The 11,624-nt window shown below is 40.4% G+C and overlaps 1 protein-coding gene across 2 annotated transcripts in view; it reads left to right on the forward strand.

Annotated features, from left to right (window-relative positions):
• IPMK (inositol polyphosphate multikinase) overlaps window positions 1-11,624 on the forward strand; it is an 88,866-nt gene that overhangs the window by 11,684 nt on the left and 65,558 nt on the right. The gene's annotated exons all lie outside the window — the stretch shown is intronic.

Genomic DNA, 11,624 nt, shown 5'->3' on the forward strand with positions numbered 1-11,624 from the left:
CCCTGGAGGACTTCCTTTTCATCTTCTTCTCTCTACCTCAGTTAGTTGCTCCAATCCTACTAACATGCATAGGTTGGAGCAAATTGGACAAGAGAACATGGAAATCTTCATATGGGATCAAACCAGTAGTCCATCTAGTCCAGTATCCTGTTTTTCAAAGTGGCCAATACCATAAATTTCAGGAGAGGGTTCAAGAAACCCTGTAGTGCACCCCTTTCTGGGGTACCACCTGATGTGCTGGGGTCCCACTGAGCCCACCACCTGGATTTCGCCCCCCCCCCCCCCCCCCCCCGTGCTGCTATATCAGGCTCTCAAGCCACTGTCCAGCACACACCGAGGTAGAAACACACCCAGCTGCGGAATCACACAAAGTCTGCGATTAGCTCTCTGTGGGAGGGCTGAGCTAGGGGAATGCCCAGCTCTCCTGAGTGCACACCCTCTGGAGCGTAAACCCCAAATTATATTGTCTTGCGCTGTATAGAGAGATCTGTACAGCATAAGCTCATAAAAATTGAATGTGGAGGGATATATGCACAGCTTTTTGTCCCCAAGATGTGGGTTTTGAAATAAAACTGCATTTTGAAATAAAAAATAAGTTTGACTACAAAAGGTAAATTTTAAGTGATTATAAGGGATAGCAAACAGAACAAAGCAGATTACTGATCAAATAAAACAAAACACGCAACCTAAGCTTAATTTACTAAAGAAACATGTTACAAATAGTAATTTCTCACCCTAAATGTTGTTTTAGGCAGGTTACAGAGTTTCTGCAGCTTAGAGTTTCAGTTATTTCTCTACACAGGCTAGACCCCTGTCTCAGCCTGGACTCAGTCCTTGCTTTTCCCCAGCTTAGTTCCTTTGTTTCTTCAGGTGCTTTCAGCAGTCTTCCTTCTTGGGCAGGGAGGCAATAGAGAAGAGCCTTGATTGACTCACTTCCTAACCTTAAGTAGGATTTACGTAAGGCGGGAATCCTTTGTTTCCAGTGGGAAAATACCAGCAGTGTCCAAGGTGGTACTCCGTACCAGCTGACATCCTCACATGACCCTGCAGTGTCAAAGCAACAACCCAGGAATCTTCTCAGGAAGGTGGGCGATTAGTATCTTCAAATTCTATTGTCCTTCTTAAATGGCCCATTCAGGCTGATTGCGTACTGTCTGGTGGGCATTCCCCCAAGTACACGCACAGTTGTACAGTAACTCCTCACTTAATGTTGTAGTTATGTTCCTGAAAAATGCAACTTTAAGTGAAACGATGTTAAGCTAATTCAATTTCCCCATACGAATTAATGTAAATGGGGGGGTTAGGTTCCAGGGCAACTTCCCCTACTCTGCAAGCACCAGGGGCGGGAGGCTCAACCCTCAGCCTTCCCACCCCACCCCTTCTCCTAAACCTCCACCCTTGACCCGCCTCTTCTCCCTACCCCACCTCCTCCCCCTTTACTTCCCATGCTGCATCCTGGCTCCTCCTCCTCCTCCTGCCCCCCCCCCCCCTTCTAAATGCTGCAAGCCAGCTCATTGCTGCTGGCAGGAGGGAGGTGCGCCAAGTCCTCGCTCCTCCCCCTTCCCTCCTGCCCGGGGCAATCAGCTGGCTTGCGGCATTTAACTCTTTCTATGTTTTGGACTTTAAAGTTTAAAGATTTTTCTAAACTAGTGAGGTCTCCAGAATATTTTCTGTTTTGGGATTGTGTGTGTTGATACAAAATTGACTGCAATAAACAACACACTGCAAGTGAAAACAATATTTACATATTAGTGTAACTTGACATTATGAGACTATATTAAACAAAATCACAACAACTCTTGAGTTACAAGATGCTCAGCAGGAGCCATCTAAACCTAAATGTAAATATTTCCCTCAAGTTTCATAATGGCTATGAAGGACGTAATCCAGGCTAAGTAGTAATTCCCCAGCAAGAATAGGAGGCTGAATCCAGGTGTCTTGAAGAATGATAAAATACCAAAGGATAATCTCTGCTGGGCAAGTTCCTAGACCCTGATATGAGATGTGCCATCACCACCCAAACCCTCAATTCTTCCTTGAAAATCCAGGGGATGGAAACATTCAGATATCTGAGGAAAAACTTTCAAGTATTAATTTCCATCATGCAGGATTTGTTTGTCTATTTCCATAAACCCACATGAAAGAAGCTTGAGGACAAAACTAAGGACAAAAAGAGATCCTGAGTAGCATCACTTCTTTGTGATGCCACCATGGATGGAGTTGCTCTTTCAGGGCATTCCATGGCTACTAGTGGGTTTTTAATTAAGAACCCCAGGAAGAGGATTCACCTGCTTAACAAATCCTGGTATTGACCAAGATTTGGGGGAGCAAGCTATTTGGGAGAAACCCTGGAAGAAGCACTAATTGAAAAGGAAAAGCATGTGTTACTAGTCTCCAACTACTCAAGCTAAAAGTAGAGAGTGGATGGTGTTCTAGATAGAATACATTCTTTTGTTTGTGTTGGCAGAGTCACTATAAGAGAGAGCAAGAACAGACAATGGAGAGGGAGGAAGTAGGGGAGGCATGTCCAGATACAGTGACTTCAATGCCACCTTCATCTTAATTTGTCCATTAATATACCACCTGGTGTGTTCTGTTCCCTGTTTCTCCAAATCAAATCGTCTGGCTTTCCTGAAATCGAAGGATTTCATTTCTGTTGGCAGTTGTCTGAAAATGACCGATAATATAGCAGCTATTCAGTGTTTTCCCCAGGATTTGAAATGGGGGGGAGGGTGTTCGAATTTACAGGGGGCGGGGTCGTGGCTGATGAGGGGTGAGACCGTCAGGTGGGCTGTATGGCACCATAGTAAAAACTGAAAAATGTTTCATGACCATTTTATTAGATTTAACTCATGTTTTAAAATCATCACAAATTAAAGTTGGCTACTCAAGCCTTCTATGAAGCACTACATCTACATCCTTCTTGGTTTCTTGTTATAATTTTGCACAACTCTGTTAATGAACTTCTTGAATGCAATGCGTTCATCTTTGATGGCTTCTCATGTGTCCATTCCTTCAATTGATATGCTCAATAGTTCATTCACATTATCAGGCAGAAGGTGACTTCTTTCAGAACACAAAATTCTATTCAGTGATGAAAAAGAACGCTCAACTGCAGCTGTTGTGACTTGGAGTAGCAAGAGTTGAATTCCTACTACTTTCATCCTAGGAAACATAGCACAAAGATCGAGTTGAGCCACTAGTGATGATAAAAAAAAGAAGTTGAAGTCAAATCTTCATTCATCCATCCTATGATATTCCACTCTGTGTTCAAATTCTCTATTCTGTCCTGAGCACATGGCAGCCCCATTGCTGGTAGTGCCTCACTCCACTCACCTGTCGGTGTTTTATAGGACAGGGATCTGCAAAAGCTACGTAGAGGTTGAGTAGAATCTAGAAGTTGCTGTTGTAGATTTTTAAGAATCCAGTCTGTGTACTTTTTCAGTTGTCTTAACAAACACTTCTTGTCCTCTTTGCTTATGAAGACATTTATATTGAATCTTTTAGTCGACTTCTGGACTGAAGTCTTTGCTTCTTCCAGTACTTTTTCAATGGATAGTTCTCTGATTCAAATGTAGCTTCTATTGCTGGACAAAGATCTACTACTGTTGTAGCAGATGCCTGGATGGCATTGTTTAATGACCCAAGTGGTTTCAACAGTAGACTTACGAGAGAGAGAGAATGGCAATAGTCTTCTCTGAATGTAGTAGCAAAAGTAATCCACCAGCCTCACTACTTAGATCCATCCCATCTTGGTAGATGCTTTCCAAAGCCAGTAATAATCGCTGGAGTAATTTTAAGACAACAGCCAAGGATCGCTTGTGAGAGAGCCAGTGGGTTTTCCCAGGTTGGACTAATTTGAACTTCAGTCCCAGTATATCTTCTATATTTTCCAAGATATTCAGTCTTTTTGGACTCTTGCTGGAAAAAAAATATAATGAAGACATTAAATTTATAGCTTTTTTTAAATGTCTTTTGAAGAGTCTGGAGATGGCCTCTACAGTGTGTGTATAGGAGAGATTAGAATTACACTTTTCTCCGAGAAAAGCTTGTACTTCACCATGTCTTCCAGAAAAGTTTGCAGCTCCATCAAACGCACAAGCAGCCATCTGGGGTCCAATTGACAAGCATTTAACTCTTCTAAGATATGGGTTGTCACAGATGCAGCCGATGTGTCTTCTGTAACTTGAACATCTAGAAATGCATCTACTGGCCTGCCACTGACATCAAGATAACATACATAATGACTTAATACTTGATGCCCATTTGCACTGGTACATTCATCAGACATGTATGCAAATTTTTTGAATCTGGTGAGAGAGTTCTTCACTTTTTCAACTTTTGAGTCTTTCACTGTTGCATCACATGCTTCTAGCCAGTCAGTTGAGTTTCCTGCAGAAAGATAGTGAGCATTTGCCAGTCTTGTTCGGAAACAGTGTTCAACTTCAGGATGAACAAGTGAAAATGCACTTAACATTGGCCTTCAGTTTGTAGAGTGTGGTATCTCTTGCTTAAATAGAAAGTATGATGCCACGGCCATGTTTGTTCGCATGAACTGTGTTGTGTCTCCAGCATTCTTAACAGCCTCATTAAGTACTTCTAAAATTGGCTTTGAAAGTGGACTTATAAGGTTTTCTGCATGTTGATGCACTCCAGAGGCATGATGTTTTGCAGCCTTTTCATATAGTTTGTCAACATTGGCTTTGTTGATCGGTCTGACAAACCAAGCTCCTCCACTTTTACCAATTATAGCATTGGAAAGCTTTCCTTCTTCGTAAGCTTTTTTGCAAGAGGTGCACCAGTAGCCATCTTTTGTAACTTCAGTAAATGGGAACACTTTGACAAACATTGGGAACTGCCTTTAGGTTTTGGAGACACTGTTTGTTTCTTCAGTAGGTAGCTGTATTTGTGCTTTGGGATGGTTGGATGTAGATACACCACTTGAACTTTCAAGTGACATGTTCTTAATGTGTTCTTCACCTTGGTTTTTGAGGCCTTTGAGTGGAAAAATTGTTGCATTGTGTTTTGTCTCTTTCACTTTGACCTGCAACGTATAAAAGAGAGATGAATAAATTAAATGTTTTGTTAGGATAATGCAAATTTAACATAAGGATAATGCAAATTACACCAAAACATATAACCGTTCTAGATTTCTAAAACAATTTTTTTTTAAAATATTTAATTTAAATTGACTTTTGAAAAGTAAGCCATCCTGGGATAAGAGGGAAAGTTCTCTCATCGATCAGTAACTGGTTAAAAGATGGGGAAACAAAGGGTAGGAATAAACTATCAGTTTTCAGAATGGAGAGAGATAAATAGTGGTATCCCTGAGGGGTCGGTACTGGGACCATTACTGTTCAACATATTCATAAATGATCTGGAAAAATGGGTAAACAGTGAGGTGGCAAAATTTGCAGATGATACAAAACTATTCAAGATAGTTAAGTCCAACTGGGAATTTTCATCTTAGAAAAGAGACTAAGAGGGGATATGATAGAGGTCTAAAAAATCTTGAGTGGTGTAAAGAAATTGAATCAGGAAATGTTATTTAATCCTTCACAAAACACGAGAACTAGCAGTTGCCTAATGAAATTAATAGGCAACAGGTTTAAAAAGGGGAAAAAAAAAAAAAAGAAGTACTTCTTCACACAACATAAAGTAAACCCGTGGAACTCTTTGCCAGGGGATGCTGTGAAGACCAAAACTATAACAGGATTGAAAAAAGAACTAGATTAAATTCCTGGAGAATAGGTCCATTAGTGGCTATTAGCCAGGATGGGGAGGGATGCAACACCATGCTCTGAGTGTCCCTAGCCTGTTTGCCAGAAGCTGGGAATGGGCAATGGGATGGATCACTTGATTACCTGTTCTGTTCATTCCCTCTGAAGCACCTGGCCTTGACCACTATTGGAAGACAGGATACTGGGCTATATAGACCATTGGTCTGACCCAGTATGGCCATTCTAATGTAAAAATTAATTATAATAATAAAAATGTTTAGTACAGAAACTCCCCAACATAATGACCTCAAGATAGCAACAATGTGAATTAACTTTGGCAAATAATGCATTTTAAAAATCTTGGCCTACTAGGAAATTTATTTATATAAGCTTCCATTCCCAGTCACAAATCTAGCATTCAGGAGCAAAGTCATTAAAATGTAGTCCAACAAACAAATGTTTATTTAACGTGCCCCTCACTTTTCCCTCCACCGCACCCCACTCCCCAATGTTGTCATTGGTCAGTGGAGACTCAGAGTTCAGAGGCTCTTTCACATGAGTTCACCTCCTAGGTGGGGGGCAAGAAGGCATCTTGCTCGTTCCTCCAGCTGCTCACTGTTTGTTCTGGCCACTGTCGTTTGTTGTCACACAGTTCACTCCATCGCTCTGTTGCCAATGGCCCTGTGCCGCCACCTTCTGCTGCCACTGTGACCTTTACGAGTTGGTCTCTTGAGGTTACACCCAGCTCTCAGTGATTTCAGCTGAGCTGTCAGAGGGGGAACCTCGCTGCTAGCGCAGGCTGGGCCATCTCTTCCACAGAAACTCTGTCCCACAGCAGGTCTAAGCACTTAGACCTGATTATCAGTGTTTCAGCTGTAGTGGTTACTTAACAAAACAAAATACTGTCTATGGAGCCTAATCAGCTCTGTCTTTAAACAGTGGAGAGGGGCAGGTCAAATAGTACTTGTGACTCAGGCAGACTATCAAGCAAAACACCTGTCCCCACCCGCTCTGGATGCCCTTAGTCATCACAGGCTAAGTACAGTTCTTCTACCCTTTACTCATACAATAAGAATAACAACATTTCATTACCCCCCACATTCAAGTGATTTGTAACCCAACTCCAGCCAAAATCTATCACTTGGGCAACACAGCTCTATTTGCTGGATATCTAGGTAGATTAGGTGTGTATGTAAATACAATCTGGTCCTGAAGCTTTTTCCCCACAGCCCTTAGCTCATCACTAGCTGTCAGGGAGAGCTCATGTAGACTTCGCTTATAAATCATAATTTGAAATTATTAGGTTGGCCAACATCACCGAAATGAATGCACTGACATTGTCCTAAAAAGCAACAGCTGTATAAGGAAGCTAGTCTATGTTCATATTTTTCAAATCTATTATACTTTTTCAGATCCACATATTTTATCATATACTGTATATTCTTTTAAAGTGTGGAAATTTAAAATGAAATTGAGACATTAATACAAACAATCACTAAATTGGCAACACTGCATGTAATTAGTTCACAAAACTGGGAGGGGGGGTGTTGGGGAAATTCAGGGTGTGTGTGTAAGGAAATCCCTGCAACTGTTGTCTGTTTCAGTAGGACAGCAGAAGCTCCCTGCCCCTTGGGTGGTAATGGCTAATCTCCTTTGAGCAAAGAGCCAAATGCCACTGATACAGAGTAATCACAAAATAGGAGTCTTACAGTAAACAGCAAGGCAGACTTGCTTAGTGGGACAATATTGGATCAATTAAAGTGGAACCTGCACCAAACAACAAATTTAATAGCAATAATGGCCAAGAAGGGGAAACCACAGTTGAATCTCTTCAGAAGCAGATGATAAATCCAAAGTGCCAAGATAATTTTCAGGAATCGGTGAAAATGTAAGACCTCTTTATTCAACTTCTGCCTAAATATGGATAACTAGGTTGAATTTTTTTCTTTTGATTGTTTTCCTGGAAGACCTAAATTTGGCCAGCAAGAGAGACCTTTTCAGTCCAACAATCCTCTAGTTAACAAAGTAAAACTTGGCTTGCTTGATTATTTGTCTTCTATGAGATTATTTCATTGGGTAAATCGTATTTTACTTTACTCTCTACAAGAACGTGTGTCAATCTACAAATAGTGATTATCTCTGTTACTAGGGAGGGGAAAAAATAAACTGTAACAGGAGACTGCAAGACAAATACTGAAACTGTCCGCTATAAAAGGCAATTTACTAACAGATTATCAGTAATTTTAGTTAATGGCTTACTAGACATTGCTTAAATTGATAGCTTTAAAGAATGTGTATACCAATTTTAAAATAGTAGTGTTAACTTTGTCATGTGCTGTTAATATGTGGCTAGTATCTGCTGTAAAAACTGCAGAGAATCTCTTCCTCTTTCAAATAAATTATTTTCCCTCAGGCTCTTGTCCCCACTTTCAGACACATACTCTGGAGGCTGCATACAGAAGTGGCCCATATCTTACTGCATAGGGGTGCAGAACTATCCAGAAAGTGGTACCACTAGGAGAAAGGGAAGGAGAGCTCAGTGGTTTGAGCATTGGCCTGCTAAACCCAGGGTTGTGAGTTCAATCCTTGAGGGGGCCACTTAGGGATCTGGGGCAAAATCAGTACTTGGTCCTGCTAGTGAAGGCAGGGGGCTGGACTCTATGACCTTTCAAGGTCCCTTCCAGTTCTAGGAGATGGGATATCTCCATTAATTTATTTATTTAACAAGTGATGGGGAAGGAGGGAGTGGAGAGGAGCGGGGGCGGGGCTTTGTGGGGAGGGATGATGTGGGGGCGGAGCCTCAGGGGAAGGGGTGGAACAGGGGCAGAGCCTCGGGAAGGAGTGGCATGGGGGCACAGTTCAGGTGCTGGTGGTGGTGGGGGGGGGGGCTCCACACTTCTAGGGAGCTTCTGCCACTCCTGCTTGCAGTCCTAAGTGATCATCTTCCCTCTCTCTCCCCTACCCCTCCACCCTAGTAAAGCAGCAGCTTGCTTCAGAGGATTTTTTGCTTTGCTTCTTCCAATTATAATTAGGATTCCAGTGACTTGAGGCAGCTCAAAAGAATTCTGATGGTTCACCTGCCCCCCTCAATTGCTAAAAGTCAGCCAGCCATTTGAAGGAGGTGTCTGGGTTGGAAGATTTCTGATAGAACTAACAACTAAAAGGCTTACCCTTTTTCAGGCTATGTAGGGCAAAGCATGATAAGGCAGCCTGTGTTCCATAAACTATTTTTTGCTGGTTACAGAAAATGAAGTAGATCAGGGAGGCAAAGCATCTTTTGCCGCAGGTTGAATTACAGTATTTAATAAACCCAGTTAATCATTTTTACAGTCTTAGTTCAGATAACTATGCTTCCCTAAAAAAGAAATGAACAGGAGCTCTGTCACTCCATCACTGTACTAATGTACTTTTGCCCCTCTGCAATGTTATATAGAAGAAACAGTTTCAAATAATAGAATTCAAAGAATTTTCTTATCCCTTAAGATTTTATCTGGGGCATCTTGTGTCTTGCATATTTATCTGGGGCATCTTGTGTCTTGCATAAGGTTGTTGGTGGGTTTTTTTTTTTTTTTTTTTTTTTTTTTGCTGGGTGTGTGTGTGTCTTTTCTGCTGATATGTGGTTTGGTACCCTGAAGTATAATCTGTGCAGCATGTTTTTGTGACACATTGAGATTTATCTATTCATGATCATGAATGTGGTGCTGTAGCCCAAAATGGGATGGAGAGTGAGGTCAAAATGGGAGAACTGGCACAAATGAATAAGCTGCAGTAACTTGAAAATACAAAGGTGTTTTTGACCTTTTTTGGCTGCAGAACTTAGAGGAACTACATGGACAACTTTAACAGAGGCTGTTCATCATCACTCATTAGTTTCTTCTGCACTCCACACAGTCATATGTGAACATAATTTCTTTCATATAGTCGTCTGCTGAAGTGGAAGATTCCTACAAATCCCAAACCTAATGAAGAATAAAACACAAACCTCCAAAAGGAAAAACAATTAAATTAGATGAAAAGGAAGATTAAATTGAATCTCCCTGTATTAAACATACCTTAAAAAGACATGTCAACTTATAACAAATTTCTAACAGAAGTTGTTTATTCACTATAATTAAATAGTTAAAAGTAACTAAGATTATAAATGTAATTAGAATATTTATTCTGTGTTCAGATTGATTACTTTGTATTTGTATGCTGAGTTTCATTGCTTCTTCTGAATATTGTTTTCCTTTTTGTGTGGGTCTTTCACGCAGTAACGGGATAGAAAAAGACTTAAAAAGGAAATGTTCTTGCAACACCTTAAAAATTTAACATGGGGAAACAAGGGCATGTATTTCCTTAAGCTATTTTTTTGTAAATGACTATATTTCAAGTTGTCAATATCTGTATTTGGTCCCTTCTCTCTTACTCTATCCCAAAAGCAGTGGCTAGAAAACTAGCAGATCTCTGGCAACATCCATGTCACCGAACATAAAATGTTTATTTTGAGAGAAGCTCTAACAGAACACATACTAAATAAAATGCTCTATCAAACTCCACTCCAGGCAAAAGACTGAGTAAACTGATGATCTTTCAGGGCACAATGCAAAGTTAGAGGTTGGGGAAAGCCAACTTCATTTGCATATTTTCAGTAGAGGGTGTCTTGCAACCAGTTCTTCAACCTCATTGCTTTATGAGGTTTTGCACAGATAAACCTGAAGGCAGCATTTGCACCTACAGGTGGAAAAAGGAGTGTATTTTGTATCTATCATCTACTGAGGCAGTATGTAAAGCTACTACTTAAACCTTTTCTAAATAGGCTATAAACTGACATTAAAAAGTATTGTCAAATACTTGAAAACAAAATCTCATCCATACTCTAAAAAGTATGTCATTTCGGCCTGTTTTCAGAGTTCAGTCATGTGTCCAGGTCATCTTCTTGATCTGTGTATAACCAGAGCTGCTCGTAAGGGATATGAATGTGATTGGTTAAGTAAGAAAGCTATAATTGAATTTGGGTTATTTGATTCTTAACACTCATGACCTTCTTTTCTTGTCTGGCTTGTTAGAGGTAGCCCTTTGCAGAATTTCAATTGTCTAGTCTTCATGTTCAATGCTGTGTTTAGAGAGAGACCATATTTTCCAGTTTCAACGGAGCCTCAAATTGCCCCCCCCCTTTTTTTCTTTTTGCATGCTCAAACATGAGTCCCAACACCTGCATGCTACTGTGTGTGCGCAGTGGTTTTAGTGCTTGAAAAGTATGTGCAGAAGTACCCTTGCATGGATGCCACTTCTTGAAAATTTGGCCCATGGTCCTTTATTCTCCATAAACAGTACAAAATATTTGTTTGAAAACATGGTAAATGAATTTTAAAACAGTCCACTCATGCTGTTGGTGCCATACATTTTGCTGATGACATGGCATATGCCATTGTAAACTATTTAACTTTCTCCACTAACTGTATAGAATTGCCTGAATTATCTAGTTAGAACCAATAGACCGAACAGCAGTTCATTGAAAATACAATCCGAAAACCCTCTACACCAAAACATAACAGAAGAAACTGATTTTTTAGTTAGTTTGCTAGATAACTTAAAATGGCATAAGTGAGGGAAAAAGTAGCAGGTAAAATAGTTCTCTAAAGGGGAAAATAGATAAATACAAGCTGTTTTTAATCAAACTATTTACATTATTAATAATAATGTGGGCCCAACAGTGTGCAATGCCCATATATCCATGATATAGTTGTAATTTGAGCATGTTTGTACAACCCAGATCACTGCTAATTTATCCCCTCAGTACAGTAGGCTTTGTTTAATCTTGCAAAGTCTGGAGTCTTATTTTGGCAACAGTACACTGGAGCTCAGGCTAAAATACAGATTTTGATGGACAATTTTCTGTGCTGTATTAACTTGGATTATAAT

Source organism: Chrysemys picta, chromosome 7 (assembly GCF_011386835.1).
Source record: "Chrysemys picta bellii isolate R12L10 chromosome 7, ASM1138683v2, whole genome shotgun sequence".
Classification (NCBI taxonomy): Eukaryota; Metazoa; Chordata; order Testudines; family Emydidae; genus Chrysemys; species Chrysemys picta.